Source organism: Alosa alosa, chromosome 17, assembly GCF_017589495.1.
Source record: "Alosa alosa isolate M-15738 ecotype Scorff River chromosome 17, AALO_Geno_1.1, whole genome shotgun sequence".
In the NCBI taxonomy this organism is placed as follows: domain Eukaryota; kingdom Metazoa; phylum Chordata; class Actinopteri; order Clupeiformes; family Clupeidae; genus Alosa; species Alosa alosa.
The window spans coordinates 16,380,526-16,402,349 of record NC_063205.1 but is presented as its reverse complement, the minus strand read 5'-3'; the positions used below and the strand labels follow the sequence as shown (position 1 = coordinate 16,402,349).

At 38.9% G+C, this 21,824-nt stretch overlaps 1 pseudogene; it reads left to right on the top strand.

Annotated features, from left to right (window-relative positions):
* The first annotated feature begins 3,418 nt into the window (after nt 1-3,418).
* On the top strand, nt 3,419-16,672 carry LOC125310502 (annotated as a pseudogene).
* The last annotated feature ends 5,152 nt before the right edge of the window (nt 16,673-21,824 follow it).

Below are 21,824 nucleotides of genomic sequence, written 5' to 3'. Positions count from 1 at the left end.
CAAAACGATAGTGTTGCAAGGTAGCCTATAACAATGATAACAGTTATTTAAGTTAGCATTTGACATTTCGCTGTGGCAGTTCTAAAGGCTAGGGGTGTCCAAACTGCGGCCCGCCACGCACTTTAATCCGCCCGCCGAGCATTTATTAGTTTATCATAGATCCGGCCCGCCACGCACTTTAATCTGGCCTGCCGAGCATTTAGGTTATCATAGACCGCTCGCTATGTTTTCCATCAATAGACGACGTTGTGGCTACTGCAAACTGCTTTACACTCTTCTTAGAGAACGTTTACAATGTCAAAACAGCTTGTTACATCGGGATAGTTGCAGCAGATCTAACTCCGCTTTGCTACTTTATTTAATTGGGAACGCATTTGAGTGTGCACAAGAGGGTGAGAGCACGGCAGGAGAGTAGCCTATCTGACAGCTTCGTGGTAATTTCCCACGCTAATTGTTTTCACTGAGATCTGTGGCCATGACATCACACCAAACTGACATTGAAATTAAAGACACGTGAAAATAGATTATTGACGTAATGTTTTACAACCCTGTCAGTCAAAACGATGGACAATGAGAACGTCTAGTGCAACCTCAAAAAAGAGCCAAAAGCGCAATCTCTGAAAATGAGTGTTGTGTGAAACAGCAGATGATTAATGTTAATAAAACGGTGTTTAATAAATTGTTCAGATCTGACATGGTGGACCAGAACGAGTTAATTAAGTGATGCAAGTTACTGATTATTATGCTGTTTATTATGTAGAATGGGAAAAAAACAAGAACTTGAATTTGGGACACTGGTGGTTAAGTCCGGGACAGTGCCAAGTAGAATTCGGGACAGCTTCGGGACACTGAGAAAAAAAGTTAATTTCGAGCCCTGCAAACGACTACGTATCGCCAATACTGGAAATGCAGCCATGATGATGATGATGAATATTTGGTTTTCCTTTAATCCTACTGAATTTGTAATTATGTATCGGCCATTCTAATTGCCGATACCGATATGTGCGTGCCTGTGTGTGTGTGTGCGTGTGTATATGTGTGCACCACCATCTACAGGCCAATGAGTGTACAGTCACTAAATGTACACATAACTTGGCATACCCCCAGAGAATGCCAGGTTAATCATACACATAAAATTTGGTGCAGCTCTGAACATCTTAACTGAAGAGAGGGGCGATTAAAGCAGAATGAAAATGCATTTTCATTTTTTAAAAATCATCCTCGGTGCCACGGTTCAGGTAGTTATTTAGGAAAAACTGCATTTTTGGGGTTTCGGGGGGCCCAGCGCAGGGAGGGGACCAAACAAAATTTTTCCATAAAAGTATAGTGGGGCTACATACCCACCAAATGTCATGTGCCCCGGTGTTTCGGGGTCCCGGGAATCGTTGACCAAAAATGACGGGTAGATGACGGGGAAAAAAAAACTGCATGAAGTACTGTATGAAAAAAAAAATTACTGCATGAAGTACAAACCCTTTGACTCTGAAGAAAAACTAAGCAACAAGAATACTATTCATCATCTCTCCGTCTGCCTCTTCCTTTATCTTCTCCTTCTCTTCTTCCTCTACCTGGGCCTCCTCCTCTACCTCCTTCTCCTCTTCCTCTACCTCCCTCATCTCCTCTTGGAGCTCCCCCTCTCATTCTCACTCTTCTTCTTCTTCTTCTAGCTCCTTCCATTTTTGTTGAAGACAGGTGAACTCAACTGCTGCCTTTTATAGCACACCTGAGTGCTGCATTTTCAAATTAGCACATGTGTGCTTCCACAACTGGTGGATGTGATTATCCAATTTGTTCATTAGTGTAGTCATTGGCAATCCGGGGCTTTGTAATGACAAGGAAGTAACCTCACAATCCTTATCTGTGTCTAAGGTGCTAAAATGTGTGTAGATATTGTGTATTGTGTAGACTGTGTAATATTTTGCAAAAAGGGTGAAGCAGATTGTGCTAATCTGTGGAGGTGTTTTGTTCCTTGGAGTAGAATTTTGCAAATTGTGTGGAAATATTTATTTTAGTGTGTAAACAATCGTAAAAAACTGTATTAGGCTACTGATTGAATTGACATTGTTGTTTATTTTTGCTATTCTCCTTATTATAGTTTGACCAACATTCTAATCTGTTCCCTGTTATATTTTAAATATTATGTTGTTTTTGTATTTGTGTGTCACTTTGGACAAAGGCGTCTGCAAAATCCCATAACCATAGCCAATTACACAGCAATCTCTATTTTTTTATTTTTTGTTGGTTCAATTGGTGTGTATAAGAAGGACTATACATCTGCACAACATATATTGGATAAAACAACATGAATATTCTATTTCTATGGATTCTTGTGGATATTTCAAGACCCAATATGCTGCATCTACTTATTGCTGGATATACACTGCAGCTAAAAGGGAGGGAAGAACCAAAGGTGGAGGGGAGGAGGGTATTTTAGATTAAATTTAATTGAGACACAGTAAGATTAATTTGACAATGTAAAGCACTATACAGATTGTAAATGAAAAAGGTTTTCATGTATGGATTCCCAAGAGCTGGTGGGAGGTTGGGGAGGGGGGTAGGTGTACAGTGGAAGGCACACTGTCTCATAACAGGTTTTAAGGCACTAGCACTTTTGTTTTATTAATCTATTTTCTATTTTTATTTCTAGTTTAAGTTTAAGGAGGAATAATGAATAAGTCATTGTTTCTTATTATTTGTGATACCTAATGTTAAGCTTTAACTTCTTTACTGTATTGTCCATTTTGTACTTTTGGTAGTGCAGTATGTCCAGGCATCAAGGGAGCTTAGAAGAAGTCACTTAACACCAGTAATAAAACTGCTGTGCGCTTCACTTTTGGAACATTGCCCTAAACTTCACTATTTCAATCACTGCCAAAACAAAACTAATGATACATGCTACAAGTGCATGGTTGGCATAAAGGATGCACCACACTAATATTTGATGGAGATATTAATTACATACAATTTATTTCAGGGAGCCTACAACTGAATGGGACACAACATTCATTAACTGATATTTACAAACCACTGAAAACTCAGACCACTGCCAGACACATCTAAATACAGCCAAGAAAGCCCTTGACCATAAAAGCAAAAATGCTCAGACAAACAGACATATGAGGCATACATTGCACTATAATTAGGATATATGATAACAATAGCATTTGTATAACACTGGCATCAAAGTGTATGCTTCTTATTCCATATTTTTTGCTTTGTTAAAAAATAAAAAGATTTTTTATCATAATGAGCATCTCCAAATATCACATCTTACTTTGAGGTAAACCATCTGTTTTGCTGTTGTAGCAATTGTAACGGTAAGGTTGAGGTCATGTTTAAATAGATCCAAACACATCAATCAAACACATCTTGCCTTATTAGAGCTCTGTTTAGTTGACAGAAAAGGGTCAATAAAAGGACCTGCTGGGAGGGAGTTCTGCAGAGGACGCCAGGAGGGATCCAGTACTCAGTAAGTCTTAGATGGACACAGAAAGGAGATGGCTCCTATTACAGTGTCATTGCAAACTGCATCTCTTCATCTCTAAAGCAACTAATAAACTTAAGATTACTATATTGCATTTATTACATTACTAAAATAGATGTCTTTGTATGTTTTTAAATCATTTTTAGATACTCATAACAACTGTGGACATTTCATCTTCTTTTGGGAGGAAAAGGTAAGGTAGCCTATCTGATTTATCTGAAACTGTTAAAACTGTTACATTCTAGTAAAGTTGCATTCTAGTAAAGTAAATATTTTGAGGGACATTTACAGATTATAGACTATGTGTAGCTCCTTTCAAGGTCTTATCATGCAATCTTTGCAGACAATGTCCAATATGCCTACACCATTAATTACCTAATATCACTAGTTAGCCTATGACTCTTAAAAGGAAACGTAGGCTAGATTTAAACATCCCCAACCTCCACCGTAATTCACTGATTAGATTAGATTCAACTTTATTATCATTGTGCAGAGTACAAGTACAAAGACAACAAAATGTAATAAAATTTTGTTTATTTTAACATTTAAATGTATCAATCTGGCACACTTTGAAAAGAAAATCAGTGGTTACATTTGATTATTTGTATCTATGGATAGAAATATTGGTGCTGTAGCCTAAACTATTTTGCACTTCAGAATTTTAACCATGGACACAAAGGTGGAATAGTTATGATGATTCTGCAATAAGTTTATGACCACAAAACATATTTGCTGAATTTCACAGGTCAGAAATTGTACATTTCAGCCCTCCATGAAATTATGCAGCAGGCCTCGTGGTCACCTGTGTTGTTTAGCTACATAATATTTAGCTTATTATTTTGCCCATCTATACTCTTGAGGACATCTATCTCTTGTGCATCAACCTAGCTGTTTAACGGATTTTATACAATTGCTGATGACAGTCACTCAGAGGCTATTTACTAGGGGATATGATATTTGGTGATAACACCTACATAACCACAATGCTAGTGTTCCTAACACCATTCAAATAATTAATAAAATAAGTAAATAAGCTACAGTTAAATCACTTTTTGTTTGTTTGTGTAGGCCTATTCTGAAATATTTCTGAGCCCCCCAAACATAGCCTAGCCCCCATGCCAAGCAAAAGGGCGTAACACAATCTGTTACATTAGTTTATCTTGCAAAGTACTTACATTAAAGTAAATATTTGTGGAGATTAGTTCCATTTTGCGAGTAACTGTATGTCTGTTTGTAGCATTGCACCCCAGGTGCTTTGCCAATTTTTATCATATTTCATTAACTGATACACTGACTTTGATCTCAAAATGACTGTAGACACAATCATTTGGAATTGTTGGAATATTATGGTAATTGTTTAACTATTTCAAAAGAGTTCTGGCTTCAATGATCCACAATATTTTTATTTTGAATAGGCCTGAACAGTACAAAAATGCATCTTTCTTAAAATTTAATTAATTTTCATATACAATTCACATTTTCATATTTGAGTGTACAAATGCATGCAGAGTTGACATGTGAACACTTTTTTAAAAATGTATGAAACAAAATAAACTTAAGTGTTTTTTTCATGCCTTTAAAACATTAAATACACATACTGTAGGAAAACAATCCTGACTCAGGTTGTCATAATTCATGTGGCACAGGGTTTACTATTAAATCACTTCAATATTTTGTACGGCGTGTTTTGGATATGTGTGTGTATTCAGTGGTTATTTCAGGATGATTGGGGATGGCATTTTCAGGACAATAATGCACTAAATAAATTGGTTAAATTATTATTTAGATATCAAAATACTGTTTTGTATTTGACTTGTTAATGAATTGCAGTTTGAGTACCCTACAATGATAAGCTCCATATAGAGATCTGGCAAACAACTGGGGTTGCGTCCCCTATTGATTGTCATCCACTTTATTTGCAGTACTGTGTCTGTACATGTCTGATTATGTAAAGCATTTTATGTTGAAACTGTCTGCTATTCATGTTTATGATTAATGCAGTAGCCAGCAACCATGGGGGACGGTGAAATGGCCTGCTATGGCAAAGCTGCCATCTACCTTCGTAAGCCTGAGAAGGAGAGAATTGAGGCCCAATCCAAACCTTTTGATGCAAAGACTGCTTGCTATGTGGTTGACAAAGAAGAATTGTATCTCAAGGGTACAATTAAAAAGAAGGAAGGCGGCAAAGCTGTCGTTGAAACGCTTGAAAGCAAGGAGGTACTTTAGCAAGGCTGTTGAAATAGTTTTGATGTTAAAATGAAATTTTCACAGAAAGTTTCATGAATACATTTCTTTGTTAAAGGCGTTTTCTACATTGGTTTTAGGAAAGGACAGTGAAGGAAGATGAAGTGTTCCCCATGAATCCTCCCAAGTTCGACAAAATTGAGGACATGGCCATGATGACCCACCTCAATGAAGCCTCTGTCCTGTATAACCTCAAAGAGCGTTATGCAGCATGGATGATCTACGTAAGCATTACACTTTTGACCAAATTAAGAAAATAAAATAAAAATTGAAAAGTTGGAAAACCAATCTTCTTCATTTCTTCATTCTAGACCTACTCTGGACTTTTCTGTGTCACTGTGAACCCCTACAAGTGGCTCCCAGTATACGACCAAGAAGTGGTGAATGCCTACAGAGGCAAGAAGCGTGTGGAGGCCCCACCCCACATCTTCTCTGTCTCTGACAACGCCTATCAGTTCATGCTGCAAGGTATGTTTTCAGTTTTACAGCCAACACTGAATGATATGAATACATTATATATTTGATTCATTTACGTAAAATAAACCATTCATGTACAGTAAATCTCTATTTTCCCCCACAGACAGGGAGAATCAGTCTGTCCTGATCACGTAAGTGTCAATGCATCACTTACAACTTTTTACAGGTTTAATAAATGGCTAAAGCTTTGCATTATCTACTCTTATTGCAATATCTTCTGTTCAATACAGCGGAGAATCTGGTGCTGGCAAGACTGTAAACACCAAGCGTGTCATCCAGTACTTTGCAACAATTGCAGTGTCTGGTGACAAGAAGAAGCAAGAGCAGCCAGCCAGCAGTGGAAAAATTAAGGTATAGGATGCCTTGCATATTTATAGGTTAATTATCACATAGCAACAGTCATCAACTTCAATAACAATATATCTATGGACTTGCAGGGCTCTCTTGAAGACCAGATTATTGCTGCCAACCCACTGTTGGAGGCTTATGGTAATGCCAAGACTGTGAGGAATGACAACTCTTCACGTTTCGTAAGTTTAGTCTTTCATCTAAACTCTTACCTCTGTTTTGTCGTTTTCTGCTCAGGGATTTTCTTTTAACTAAAACATGTACTTTGTTTTATACCTATTAGTATTTTTTGAAAAACATTTTACTTTTTGTATTAGTAAAGGCAGTATGTATTGTTACTCTTAGGTCTATTACTGAATATTTATTGAATAATTTTATATATTTCCTCACTTGTAAACTGCATTGGTTAAAAGCATCAGCTAAATTAATCAATGCAATATCAAAATGTAATCTCAAACAGGGTAAATTCATCAGAATTCACTTTGGCACATCTGGAAAACTGGCTAGTGCTGATATTGAGACTTGTAAGTATAATTAATCTTTGTGTTTAAAGAAATGTTCCATTACTGCCTTAAATATATCAAATGAAAATGCACCCTTCCCTGTTTAAAAAGACCTGCTGGAGAAGTCTAGAGTGACATTCCAGCTTCCTGATGAGAGAGGCTACCACATCTTTTACCAGATGATGACCAACCACAAGCCTGAACTGATAGGTAAGGTTAATATTTTGAACCATTGTTGAAAAATCAATACATGTAATTCTGAATTCCTTCAATCATTTTTTACCCCTACAGAAATGTCCCTCATCACAACCAACCCCTATGACTTCCCAATGTGCAGTCAGGGTCAGGTCACTGTGGTCAGCATTGATGACAAAGTGGAGCTGGATGCCACAGATGTAAGTTGTTCAATAATGTGTTTTCCCCCGTTCAATTTCTTGAAGAAAGCTTTAAAATAATCAAATAATGTATTATTCTAGGATGCCATTGACATCCTGGGTTTCAGTAATGAGGAGAAAGTCACCATTTACAAGCTGACTGGTGCTGTGCTCCATCATGGCAACATGAAATTCAAGCAGAAGCAGCGTGAGGAGCAGGCTGAGCCTGATGGCACTGAGGGTAGGTTACAACACTCTATTGAATCAGTCAGTTAGTAGTAATTACAAGGTACTTCTACACCATGGACAAAATTGTCATACCACCATGTGACTAAATCAACATATGCATATTATGTTTATTCATATTCTAAATTTCCTTCTTTATTAAGAAAGTATCTATCTTCATTTAAAGACAAACATTTAGAAAACAATGGTCACTCAGATACCTTTATGTTTTTTGTGAGACATATGATATAGCCTTTAACCTAACATTATCTTGAATAAATGTTTTGATTTAGGGAGAGGGTATTGAGGTGAACACATTCTTTCATATGCTGACCCAAAAGTTTGGAGTTTGGACTATTAAATTGGTTATAAATGTCAAATCAACAAAATGCTACACTGTGGCACTTTTTTTAGATGCTGACAAAGTCGCTTATCTCCTGGGCCTGAACTCCGCTGACATGCTGAAGGCTTTGTGCTACCCAAGAGTGAAAGTTGGAAATGAGTATGTCACCAAGGGTCAGACTGTGCCACAGGTATTATTTTAAAAAGTTCAGTAAAGATCCCAAACCACTTGTCAAATTATGGACAGAATTCCTTGTAGTAAAACTGACCTGCAAATGACCAGCATTTGACTTTTTGGTCTCTGAATATAGCATGATCATTGTTTCAATATTCTGTTTCAGGTCAATAACTCAGTTGCAGCCTTGTCCAAGTCCATCTATGAGAGGATGTTCTTGTGGATGGTCATCCGTATCAACCAGATGTTGGACACTAAACAGCCAAGGCAGTTCTTCATTGGTGTGCTGGATATTGCTGGCTTTGAGATTTTTGATGTGAGGACAACACTTTCACCAACATTATTCATTTCTCATTTCATTCCAATTCCATTCGCAAATAATATACAAAAATTCTCCAACACAGTTCAACAGCATGGAGCAGCTGTGCATCAACTTCACCAATGAGAAATTGCAACAGTTCTTCAATCACCACATGTTCGTTCTGGAGCAAGAGGAATACAAGAAAGAGGGCATTCAATGGGAGTTCATTGACTTCGGCATGGATTTAGCTGCTTGCATTGAGCTCATTGAGAAGGTCAGTGTCAGTCAGTCAAATGAGTCAAGTGCTAGATTTGTATTGTTTTAAAATACCCACTTTTAAAACTAAGCTAATTTTCCCAACAGCCTATGGGAATCTTTGCCATCCTTGAAGAGGAGTGCATGTTCCCCAAGGCCTCTGACACCACTTTCAAGAACAAGTTGTATGACCAGCATCTTGGCAAAACTAAGGCCTTTGAGAAGCCAAAGCCAGCCAAAGGCAAGCCTGAGGCCCACTTCTCCCTGGTGCACTATGCTGGCACTGTGGACTACAATGTTGGTGGGTGGCTGGACAAGAACAAGGATCCACTGAACGATTCTGTTGTGCAGCTGTACCAGAAGTCGGGAGTAAAACTCCTGCCTGTCTTGTACCCACCTGTTGTTGAGGGTAACAAAAAACCCAAACGAGTCTACAAGCTAATGCAAAAATATCCCATTTATGAATTTTTATGTATGTAAATGATTGAATCTATCATTTGTATGTCAACAGAGGCTGGTGGTGGTAAGAAGAAGAAGAAGGGTGGCTCCATGCAGACTGTGTCATCACAGTTCAGGGTGTGTATATTAAACCAATAACAACAAATCAATCATCTAATAGAATGGTGAAGAGGATGTTTTGATTGCATTCTTATCTCAACAGGAGAACTTGGGCAAACTGATGACCAACTTGAGGAGCACCCATCCTCACTTTGTGCGTTGTCTGATTCCAAATGAAATTAAGAAACCAGGTAAAGGGTGTTAGGTATAGCCAATGAAGATATATGCATTATTTGTGTATTAAATTGAGAATATGAGATCTCATGACCTGTTTTTGACATGCAGGTTATATGCAGAACTTCTTGGTCATCCACCAGCTCAGGTGCAATGGTGTACTTGAGGGTATTAGAATCTGCAGAAAGGGTTTCCCAAGCAGAATCCTCTATGGTGACTTCAAGCAGAGGTTAACTGAGAAAGCCAAGTATTACATAAAGTATATTCAGTACTACATTTAGACAGGAAAAAGTAATGCTCCATATGTACATTTATTTATTCTATCCAGATACAAAGTGCTGAATGCCAGTGTCATCCCTGATGGTCAGTTCATTGATAACAAGAAGGCTTCTGAGAAGCTCTTGGGATCTATTGATGTTGATCACACCCAGTACATGTTTGGACACACAAAGGTAAATAATATGTTCCATGCAATCTATTATCTGCTTATCACGAGTACAAACAAGAGCTAAGCTTTTTCTGTGTCAAGTTCATGCTGATATTTTCCTTTATCCCTCAGGTGTTCTTCAAAGCTGGTCTGCTGGGTACCCTTGAGGAGATGCGAGATGAGAAACTGGCTTCCCTGGTCACAATGACTCAGGCTCTCTGCCGTGCATACCTGATGAGGAGGGAGTTTGTCAAGATGATGGAAAGGAGGTAAATTTGTATATAAAAATAACTCAGAAGTCTGAAAGACTGCTATAGTATGAGTAGTATTAATTGTATAGTCCGCCTCTGTATCCCTCTAAATTGATAATGCATTGCTGTTTGCTAAAGGAAACGTATTTATCAAAACTATGTCTGAGAAGTTCCTATTACACTTTCTACTAGAGATGTAACATTGTCAATTTCACAATATCGAGATAATAAAATGTCATCGTGGACATGTGACAGTATGAAACGATAAGTCTGTAGTTTCAGCTGCCATGGAGCAGAGCGAAGGGAAAATGAGAATTACAGAGACCTATCGTTCTATGCGTGCCTATCAGATAGATAGATAGATAGATAGATAGATAGATAGATAGATAGATAGATAGATATTACTTTATTCATCCCCACAGGGAAATTATGGTGCTAGCACAGCGGAAATGGTAGACTACGGTGTTGGAGAGTCAGTACACAACATGGGTACATTTTTTCATGATAACATTTCGGCTGCGCTTCCTCCGGTGTATATTTAGGTCTCTTAAATAAGAGTTGAGCTGAAAACAGGATCTGTCCATTTTTAAGATGTACATGCTACACACACACACAAGAGTTTCAATTGTCGGAGAACTCGTCTATGAACGCACCATTAGGCTACTTTCTGTCTAATGTAGGCTATAGACAAATTTCAGAGACAGACTGAAACAAAGTACCCCAGCAAAGGTAAAACTGTGAAGGAGATAATAACCTACATTTAAATTGACTTCAAAATAAATATTGTCCATTTCACTATACATAAATGACAACATGACCTGAAATGCAAGACTAAAAGAAAGAAACAGGCAGTTTTCCTATATGCATGTTATCTTGTAAATATCAGATATAGCATCTGACCCATGATTTTTGCCTAATACCAAGATTATAATTTAGCATCCATAATATGTCATCTAATGACCTATTAAGGCAAATATAAGTTGGCATGCATATTCATATTGATCATCCATTACCCCACACAGTGCGAGACTGCAGTGATCTGATGTTTTTCTTTTCCAAGTCTTAATTTTCTTTTTTTTTTAAATATCACAATAAATATCTTACCGTTGACTTGTTACTTTAATATCGTATTGAGAGATTGATATTGTTACATCCCTACAAATTGCAATGAATATTGTGCCGTGGACTTGTTACCTAGGTATTATTGTATTGTGATATTTTGATATGGTTACTTTCTACCCATTTCATGTAATCATAATTCTACATAGAATATTAAGGATATATTTCACGGTTCTTGTATAGAGAGTCTATCTACACCATCCAGTACAATATACGGTCATTCATGAATGTCAAGACCTGGCCTTGGATGAAGGTTTACTATAAGATCAAGCCTCTGCTGAAGAGTGCTGAAACTGAGAAGGAGCTGGCCAACATGAAGGAGAACTATGAAAAACTCAAAGCGGACTGTGCAAAGGCAACAGCCAAGAAGAAGGAGCTAGAGGAGAAAATGGTGGCTCTAGTGCAAGAGAGAAATGACCTTGCACTGCAAGTGGCATCTGTAAGTGCATACTTTACCATTTCAATATTCACTACCCATACCATTACCCAGTCTCAGCACTGTGTTGTGCTTTCAATACAAATTAGATGTCATGCTTCCATCTTATATTTATAATAGGGAAATGAGGGTCTCAATGATGCTGAGGAGAGGTGTGAGGGTCTTATCAAAAGTAAGATCCAGCTTGAGGCCAAGCTCAAAGAGACAACCGAGAGACTGGAGGATGAAGAGGAAATCAATGCTGAGCTGACTGCCAAGAAGAGGAAACTGGAGGATGAGTGCTCTGAGCTCAAAAAGGACATAGATGATCTGGAGCTGACCTTGGCCAAAGTGGAGAAGGAGAAACATGCCACTGAGAACAAGGTTGGAAATTATAAAGGGCTGATCAATGTAGTATGTCAAAAAATAAATTATCTTTATTATATATAATCTATATATCTATCACTGTTTACTAATGTAAAAAATTATATGGGCAGGTCAAGAACCTAACTGAAGAGATGGCCTCTCAGGATGAGTCCATTGCTAAGCTGACAAAGGAGAAGAAAGCCCTCCAAGAGGCCCACCAGCAGACTCTTGATGATCTTCAAGCAGAGGAAGACAAAGTCAACACTCTGACCAAAGCCAAGACTAAGCTTGAACAGCAAGTGGATGATGTAAGAATAAAAATCAACATGACAACTTCTCACACTGATTTTGACCATTTACCACATACTCACCTCACCTTACACTTCAAATTGGCAGCTTGAGGGTTCCCTGGAGCAAGAAAAGAAGCTCCGTATGGACCTTCAGAGAGCCAAGGGAAAGCTTGAGGGTGACCTGAAGCTGGCCCAGGAGTCCATCATGGATCTGGAAAATGACAAGCAGCAGTCTGAAGAGAAGATAAAGAAGTAAAGGTGTTATCTATTACAAAATATCACTGTTCAATTCCCATGTATGCAGCCAACTTTAGAAATTATTCTTCCTTTTCTTCAATCATTTTTTAATCAGGAAGGACTTTGAAACAAGTCAACTTCTTAGTAAGATTGAAGATGAACAGTCACTTGGTGCTCAGCTGCAGAAGAAGATCAAGGAGCTTCAGGTTTACTTATTCTCCACCAACTCAAACTCTGAGCGTTTTTGCCATTTTCTGTCTTACTAATATAATACAATATTTTTTCCAATAGGCCCGCATTGAGGAACTGGAGGAAGAGATTGAGTCTGAGCATGCAGCTCGTGCCAAGGTTGAGAAGCAGAGAGCTGATCTCTCCAGAGAACTCGAAGAGATTAGTGAAAGGCTTGAGGAAGCTGGTGGTGCCACTGCTGCTCAAATTGAGAGATGAAAAAAGCGTGAGGCTGAGTTCCAGAAGTTGCGCGTGCGGACCTTGAAGAGTCCACCCTGCAGCATGAAGCCACCGCGGCCAGCTCTGAAGAAGCAGGCCGACAGTGGCTGAGCTGGGAGAGCAGATTGACAACCTCCAACGTGTCAAGCAGAAGCTTGAGAAGGAGAAGAGTGAATACAAGATGGAGATTGATGATCTCTCCAGCAATATGGAGGCTGTTGCTAAATCTAAGGTTGGTGAGATGTTTACCCTCATACTATCTTGTAAACAAATCAACTTACAATAATTTAATTAACTTTTTGCTACTAACGGACATCATGAACAGACAAATCTGGAGAAGATGTGCCACACTCTTGAAGACCAACTCAGTGAAACCAAGGCCAAGAGTGATGAGGTTGTTCGACAGCTCAATGACCTCAGTGCTCAGAGAGCACGGCTTCAGACTGAAAATGGTGAGCTTGGCCGCCAGGTTGAGGAGAAAGATACTCTTGTGTCTCAGCTAACCAGAAGCAAGCAGGCCTTCACTCAGCAAGTTGAGGAGCTGAAGAGACTGAATGAAGAGGAAGTCAAGGTACTGATTCAGTACTTGCCTATATCCATGAAATTAAGAAATTGGAGTACATAAATCACATTTGGGGAAATGCTTTATACTGTAAACACCCTTACTTGTTCACAAACAGGCCAAGAATGCCCTGGCTCATGCTGTTCAGTCAGCTCGCCACGACTGTGACCTTCTAAGGGAGCAGTTTGAGGAGGAGCAGGAAGCAAAGGCTGAGCTTCAACGTGGCATGTCCAAGGCCAACAGTGAGGTTGCTCAGTGGAGGACCAAGTATGAAACTGATGCCATCCAGCGTACTGAGGAGCTTGAAGAGTCCAAGTATGTGCTAAAGATGCAAAAAACACGATTTTGATATGTATTTTGTCCACTGAAACCTTCTAAAAATCATCATATTTTCTGTCTTAAATCTGAATCTTTTTCCTTCAGAAAAAAGCTTGCCCAGCGTCTCCAGGAGGCTGAGGAGCAAATCGAGGCTGTAAACGCAAAATGTGCCTCTCTTGATAAGACCAAGCAGAGACTCCAGGGTGAGGTTGAGGACCTCATGATTGATGTGGAGAGAGCCAATGCCCTAGCTGCCAACCTTGACAAGAAGCAAAGAAACTTTGACAAGGTAATACCTCCAAAAACTCATTCAGATGTGGAATGTAAGTGAATAAGTATAAGGCTTACACTAAAACTGTTTCTAAAAGGTCCTGGCAGAATGGAAGCAGAAGTACGAGGAGGGTCAGGCAGAGTTGGAGGGTGCCCAGAAAGAGGCTCGTTCTCTCAGCACTGAGCTGTTCAAGATGAAGAACTCATATGAGGAGTCTCTTGACCACCTAGAGACCCTGAAGAGGGAGAACAAGAATTTGCAACGTTAGTCAAAATAACCCAATACATATTTCACTTAAACATATTTTTAAATTTCCAGATAATATGTTTACTTTAATATAACTGCATATTTGCAGAGGAGATCTCTGACCTGACTGAGCAGCTTGGTGAGACTGGAAAGAGCATCCATGAGCTGGAGAAGTCCAAGAAGACTGTTGAGACTGAGAAGTCTGAGATCCAAACAGCCCTGGAAGAGGCCGAGGTAGAAATTCAGATAGGCTTTCCTACACAGTGAGAAACGGAAATGATGTTATATATATATTTATATATTAAATTCTTTATTATTTTGTTTAGGGAACTCTTGAGCATGAGGAGTCCAAGATTCTTCGTGTCCAACTTGAACTCAACCAGATCAAGGGTGAGGTTGACAGGAAACTTGCAGAAAAGGATGAGGAGATGGAGCAGATCAAGAGGAACGCCCAGAGGATCGCCGACACGATGCAGAGCACTCTGGACTCTGAGGTCAGGAGTAGAAATGATGCCCTGAGAATCAAGAAGAAGATGGAGGGAGACCTCAATGAGATGGAGATTCAGCTGAGCCATGCTAACCGACAGGCTGCTGAGTCCCAGAAACAACTGAGAAATGTACAGGGCCAACTCAAGGTCAGTTATGCAATAAAATAGTACAAGGATCCTGTCTGATCTTCTCACCATAATTACTATACGGTTAATATGTAGTGTGACGCATATTTTGTTCTTCCGTGTTATTTTATTAGGATGCCCAACTGCACCTTGATGATGCGGTCAGAGGACAGGAAGACATGAAGGAGCAGGTTGCCATGGTGGAGCGCAGGAACACCCTGATGGTGGCTGAGATTGAAGAGCTCAGAGCTGCCCTGGAGCAGACAGAGAGAGGCCGCAAAGTGGCTGAACAGGAACTGGTTGATGCCAGTGAGCGTGTTGGCCTCCTGCACTCCCAGGTATGAGAGAAGGGTGTTCAAAAATGAATGAACTTAAAATTTTATTGAAAGTTTATAATTGACAAGATCTGATTTTTTGAATTTTAGAACACAAGTCTGATTAGCACCAAGAAGAAGCTTGAGGCTGACTTGGTTCAGGTCCAAGGTGAGGTTGATGATATTGTCCAGGAGGCTAAAAATGCTGAGGAGAAGGCCAAGAAAGCCATTACTGATGTAAGCAATGTTTTGTTATGAACTTTGGTACTGTATTATGAGGAGCTAAATACTGCATGTAGCTAGTGTGATCTAAAACACAGTGTCCCATCATTTAGGCTGCCATGATGGCCGAGGAGCTGAAGAAGGAGCAGGACACTAGTTCTCACCTGGAAAGGATGAAGAAGAACCTGGAGGTCACTGTGAAGGATCTGCAGCACCGCCTGGATGAGGCTGAGAATCTGGCTATGAAGGGTGGAAAGAAACAGCTCCAGAAACTGGAGTCTAGGGTAAGTAAATATGGGTGAGATATTCAGAGCGTAATAAATAAAATGAACACATTGTGAAATGGAACTCCTATGTAAAGGTTCGTGAGCTGGAAAGTGAGGTTGAGAATGAACAACGACGTGGTGCTGAAGCTATCAAGGGAGTCCGCAAATACGAGAGGAGAGTGAAGGAGCTCACCTACCAGGTACAAATTTTCTTTAACCACTATTGAACAGCATTTATCTCGAGGAGGACAATGATTGACAGATTGATTTTCTTTTTAGACTGAGGAGGACAAGAAAAACGTCAACAGACTGCAGGACCTGGTTGACAAGCTGCAGCTGAAGGTCAAATCCTACAAAAGGCAGGCTGAGGAAGCTGTAAGTAGTTTCTTGTTTTGCCAAAATGGTGAAATGTCTTGCTTAATAAAAATGATGATTTAATTTCAAAAAGAATAAAAGAACAAAAAATGATGAAAAAATGAAATGAAAAAAACATACTCTCATTATTAGGAGGAGCAATCCAACTCCCACCTGTCTAAGTTCAGGAAGGTTCAGCATGAGCTGGAAGAGGCTGAGGAGCGTGCTGACATTGCTGAATCCCAGGTCAACAAGATGAGAGCAAAGAGCCATGATTCTGGAAAGGTAAATCTAATTTGCCATATGTCAATGTATTATAAGCCATCATATGTTCATACTCAATTTCATTTAATTCCTCAATTTCTCTTTCTCAGGGCAAGGAGGCTGCAGAGTAAATCCTATGAAATTGTCTGACCAGTTACTCATTTGGATTAATATCCTGATTACTGTGATCATTCTGTAACTCCTACACAATAAAAGTCTCTTCAGAATATATCAGTATATTGTTTTTAATCAGAATCAGAATTAATTGTGATCAGAATTTGTTACAGTATACCAGAATATTTTATTATGAACCAAAAATCTCAGGTCACTTCTGAGCCTGCCTACTCACAACTACACATTGTGGGCACTGTACTGATACATTAGAACAACTTATGCTTAGTGATCATGCATTTGTATGCATAACTTATTATAACAGTGACCTTCATAGAAAGTGTTACCAAATTAACATCCGACGGTCGTTGCTGCCTGGCTCAGTGCCTTATCGGCCAAGTAGGACGACTGTCTAGCTTTCCACATACGTTACTCAGGCTTAATCAAAGCTAGCAGTACTGTATGTCTAGGGAACACCTGTTTGAAATTATTACTGACAATAGTGTCCTAGTAGCTCTCTGAGCCAATATGTTAATAATTTAACTAAGGAAAATCCAATGAAAAAAAAAAAACATTAAATCACTGTGTCAAGGCGTTCTTGAGATATAACACTCAAGGTGTTTTTGACCTTAACATTTGACCTTTGACCTCCAACATCAATTCACTTCATCTTTGAGTCCATACAAACACTCACACCAAATTTCAGGCATGTATGTCAAGGCATTGAGATATCGCACTCAGAGTGTTCATTGACTTGACCTTTGACCTCCAACATCAACTCACTTCATCTTTGAGTCCATACAAACACTTGTACCAAATTTGAAGCATATGTGTCAAACCGTTCTGGAGATATAATGCTCAAAGCATGAGATATGGCTGTGACTTTTATTTTGACACACAGGAAACACTTAAACAGGATGTGTAGTTTTAGGGAGCACCAGATTGTATGCATTAGAAGCTGAGGCGGTTGAATTCACAGGTGACACCTGTGCCAGTGTTCTAATTAGCCCAGGAACTACTCTGGGAGCTTAAAGGTCCAGTATGTAGGAAATAATGGAAAATAAACTGTAACCTTTCCAAAAATGATCAAGCCAAAAGTAATGGCTTATTTGACAACATTACTCTAACCCGTAAAACCTCGTAAAACCCATGAAAAAAATGAGTTACGGGGCGGAATCTCTTAAGAATTTTCCGTCTGAAGGAATTTTTGTTTATGTTTTGAAGCGATTAATTCTAGAAATAGTATTAATAATGGGCTAGCACGCCCTCCCTATTTGGGTTGCCAAATTAGCAAAGGCCAACTGTCAACAGCTGTCAGTTGTAGTCATGAACTTCTCACGAGAGGCAGGCAAATTTACAAAATTAAAACAAGAAACAAATTAAGTGGACATCGGAGGAGCTTCCTGATATGGTGACGTCTTAGATCAAGCGAAGAATATCAAGTCTGACGCAGAGCTGGCCATATTTCTCCACAACAGGTAGCCTAGGCTAAACTTCATCTGCATCGCTGACTTCAGCTAAATATGTTACGTTGGTTAGAGAGGTATTTTTTGTTTTCATTGTTTCCTTAATGTGTAGCTGGGTCATGGTTGGAGAAACGTTAAAGCAGCTGCAGGTCAACTAACGTTAGTTAAGTCTTCATTACATCTGGCAACCCGGAAGAGGCTTGCGTCTGGTAGTCTTGAGAACGTTCACCAGTGTTTTGATTTTGCCCTACAGAACGTTCGGTAACAATCCTACAAATCGCACCTTTAACAAGCGCAGCTGCCTTTAGGCCATTATGACATCACAGCCTTTGAAGTTTATGGGGGAAAAATTAGCTTAACATTTTAATTTTCATGAGTTCATACAAACCTTCGTACCAAAAAACCTTGTGTGTCAAAGCGTTCTTGAGATATAACACTCAAGGTGTTTTTCACATTGACATTTGACCTCCAACATCAATTCACTTCATCTTGGAGTCCATCCAAACACTCAATCCAAATTTCAGGCATGTACTGTATGTCAAGGCATTTTTGAGATTTCGCGCTCAGAGTATTCATGGATTTGACCTTTGACCTCCAACATCAGCTCACTTAATCTTTGAGTCCATAAAAACACTTGTACCAAATTTGAAGCATATGCATCAAGCCGTTCTGGAGATATAATGCGCTAAGAATGAGATATGGCTGTAACTTTTATTTTGACAGACAGGAAACACTTAAACAGGATCTGTAGTTTTAGGGAGTGCCAGATTGTATGCATTAGAAGCTGAGACAGTGGAATTCACAGGTGACACCTGTGCCAGTGTTCTGATTAGCCCGGGAACTTCTCTGGGAGCTTAACGAGCGCAGTTGGCTTTAGGCCATTATGACATCACACAAGTTGGTATAAACTTTTTGAAAAAAGTAACTTTGCCAAGAAGAAGAAGAAGAAGATAAGAAGAAGAAGAAGAAGACATCACAAGTCTATGGGGGGAAAAATAGCTTAAGAAGAAGAAGAAGAAGAAGAAGAAGAAGAAGAAGAAGAAGAAGAAGAAGAAGAAGAAGAAGAATTCCATCCACTATAATAATCTGCAAACATATAAGATTGCAAAGTTTGAAATCTGATACAAGACAGTGTTTCCCATACATTGACTTATTTGTGGCGGCCCACTACAATATCAAGATTGACCACCACACAATGATTTTCCAGGTTGTACTAAATTGTGCTTAAATCTGGTTAGCATCATAACCACGCTGCGCTGATTTGTTGAAAACTGTTGCATTCAAGTTAATTCTGCAAACCTGCCACCACAAATAGAATTCAATTCTGTGGGAAACACTGCAAGACTTCATCATATAAGTCCCATTACTGGATTAGATCAATTCAATGTGGCACCAGCAATGGCGGGACTGGCTGGGGCACCTGCACCGTATGCCGGTGACCCAGGTTCGATTCCCGCCCCGTGGTCCTTTCCGGATCCCACCCCAACTCTCTCTCCCACTCACTTCCTGTCATTCTCCACTGTCCGGTCTGTTTTTTTTTTTTTTTAAGCCTTTTAAATCACACACAATATATATATATATATATATATATATATATATATATAAAAAAAGATCAATTCAGTGTCATATTTTGAACGTGTAGCAACCTTTACACAAGTACTTATTGAAATGTCCCACAGAATCTGCCAAATAATTTCACTAGTGAGCAAGCATATAAATAATTAAATATTATTTTGGATCGTAAAGCTGTCCCATTTTGACTGCCAGCAGCTCCTAGCCAAATTGTAACTATATCACTAAGATCCTGTCCCATTCAAGGTAGTATGGGCTGTGTCTGATCAAGTTACTTATTCACACACACACACACACACACACACACACACACATGGCAGCTTTGACAACAACACAGCAACAGAATGGACCTACTACATTAACAAATAAAACCTGAATGACCATCTATTTTTACAAGTGGATAAATCTTTTGGTGGGGCGCTATCCCTTCAACCCATTTGGAGAGTCCCACTGATATGCAGTGTACAGTTTATTCCCATCTGCTGTTAGACTGATAAATTCATCACCTCTGCTCTGATCTGTAGACTGCTGATACACTGCACTTTAGTCATGAACTCGCTCATGAACACCCTGAACACTGATGTCATTCGCTGCAATACGGCAATGATACAGTAGATATTTCTTAAGATAGGATGATACATTTGTTTTATCCATAATTAATTCCTTATTTTGGTTACACTTTACTTGACAGTATCGACATAAGTGACATGACACAGTCATGAATGTGTCATAAACATGTCATAAACGTTTATGACATAATGCTTCTGTTATTAAATGACATTCGTTTTTTGTCATAACAAGTTAGGGTTAGGATTATGGTTAGGTTTAGAGGTTAGGTAAGGGAAAGAATAAAGTTTAAAAGTGGTGTAGTGTTCTTTCTGTGCACTGGCCTATTGGTACCATACCCTTTAGCTTCTCCTATATGTAAAAACATGTTAAAATGTATTGTAGAGTTCCATGGTCTTAACTCATTGAGTGCCTTTTCCTTCCATACGTTGAGTGCCAAAAACGTAATATTACGTTTTTAGCTTTTTTTTTTAAATTACAAAACTAGACACTCCAACACACCTTATATGTGATTTTGGGAACTCTGTGATGAATGGAAATGAAATATACGACAATCGAAAACTCATGAAAACGCACAATCTGGACATTTTATCATAACTCGGTTGCCGCTTTGGGTCGAATCAGTGACGCATGCACGTCAGGTCAAAACCAGGCCATTTTCGTGGGTCTATCACTAGGTGGCAGTCTCGCTGATCACTTCCCAGAAAGTTTACACAAGTAAGTAACAGGCAACACTTCATATTTCATGAAAGACGTTATATCTCCATTTCTAGAAAAAAACAGTGATTTTGATGAAAACTAGACACTGTTTAGCTTGGGATTTCTCAGGAACAGAGGCGTGTAGAAATACACGGTTTGCAGAACCCAAGAGCTTAAAGTCTCACCTTTAATCGAGCCATTGTATGTGTTCATAGCTATAACACAGAATATGCTGTGGCTGTACAAAAATCATCAACAATGGTCTAGATTGCTGGCACTCTAGGACAAAGTTCCCGAAAACAGCTTGGCATTCAATGAGTTAACCTGAATTAACTATATTTCAGGAAATTATCTAAAATGTAGATGGTAATAAATAAGTAATACATAGATAATAACTAGTTAATAAATATGAATAATTTAGAAATAAAGCTCATTCAAGGTAAACATCAGTTAAACATTAACAAGTTAACATTAAGTTAACATTAAGTTAACAAGGTAAACATTAAGTTAAAAGTACTTAATATTAAGGTTCTAAAATAGTCTAAAAGTGCCTACTAGGTAATATCCACAGTACATGTAAGATAAGTGCTAAAATTGTGTGGTCATAATACTGTAAGTGCTAAAGTGCAAAAGTGCAATATATTAGGGTTAGGGTTCATGTGTCATGTGTGTTTGAGAAAGTTCGATGTTACCGTTTTTAGTCAAAGCTCGTTAGCGTGGAAGTGAGAAGGGCATATTATTTCGCCGCTACAAAACGCTATTTTTATACCTCTTCTACAGTTCCAAACATTGCACTTACGTGGTAGTGAGCTTTGACTAAAAACGGTAACATCGAACTTTCTCAAAACACATCCGAATTACATGATTTGGATGTCAACTCAACGTATGTACTCCCAATCATCTGTAAATCGATCTAAAGTGCATTTTACTCCGGATAATTCCTTTAAGGACCCGTATTGAGACCCA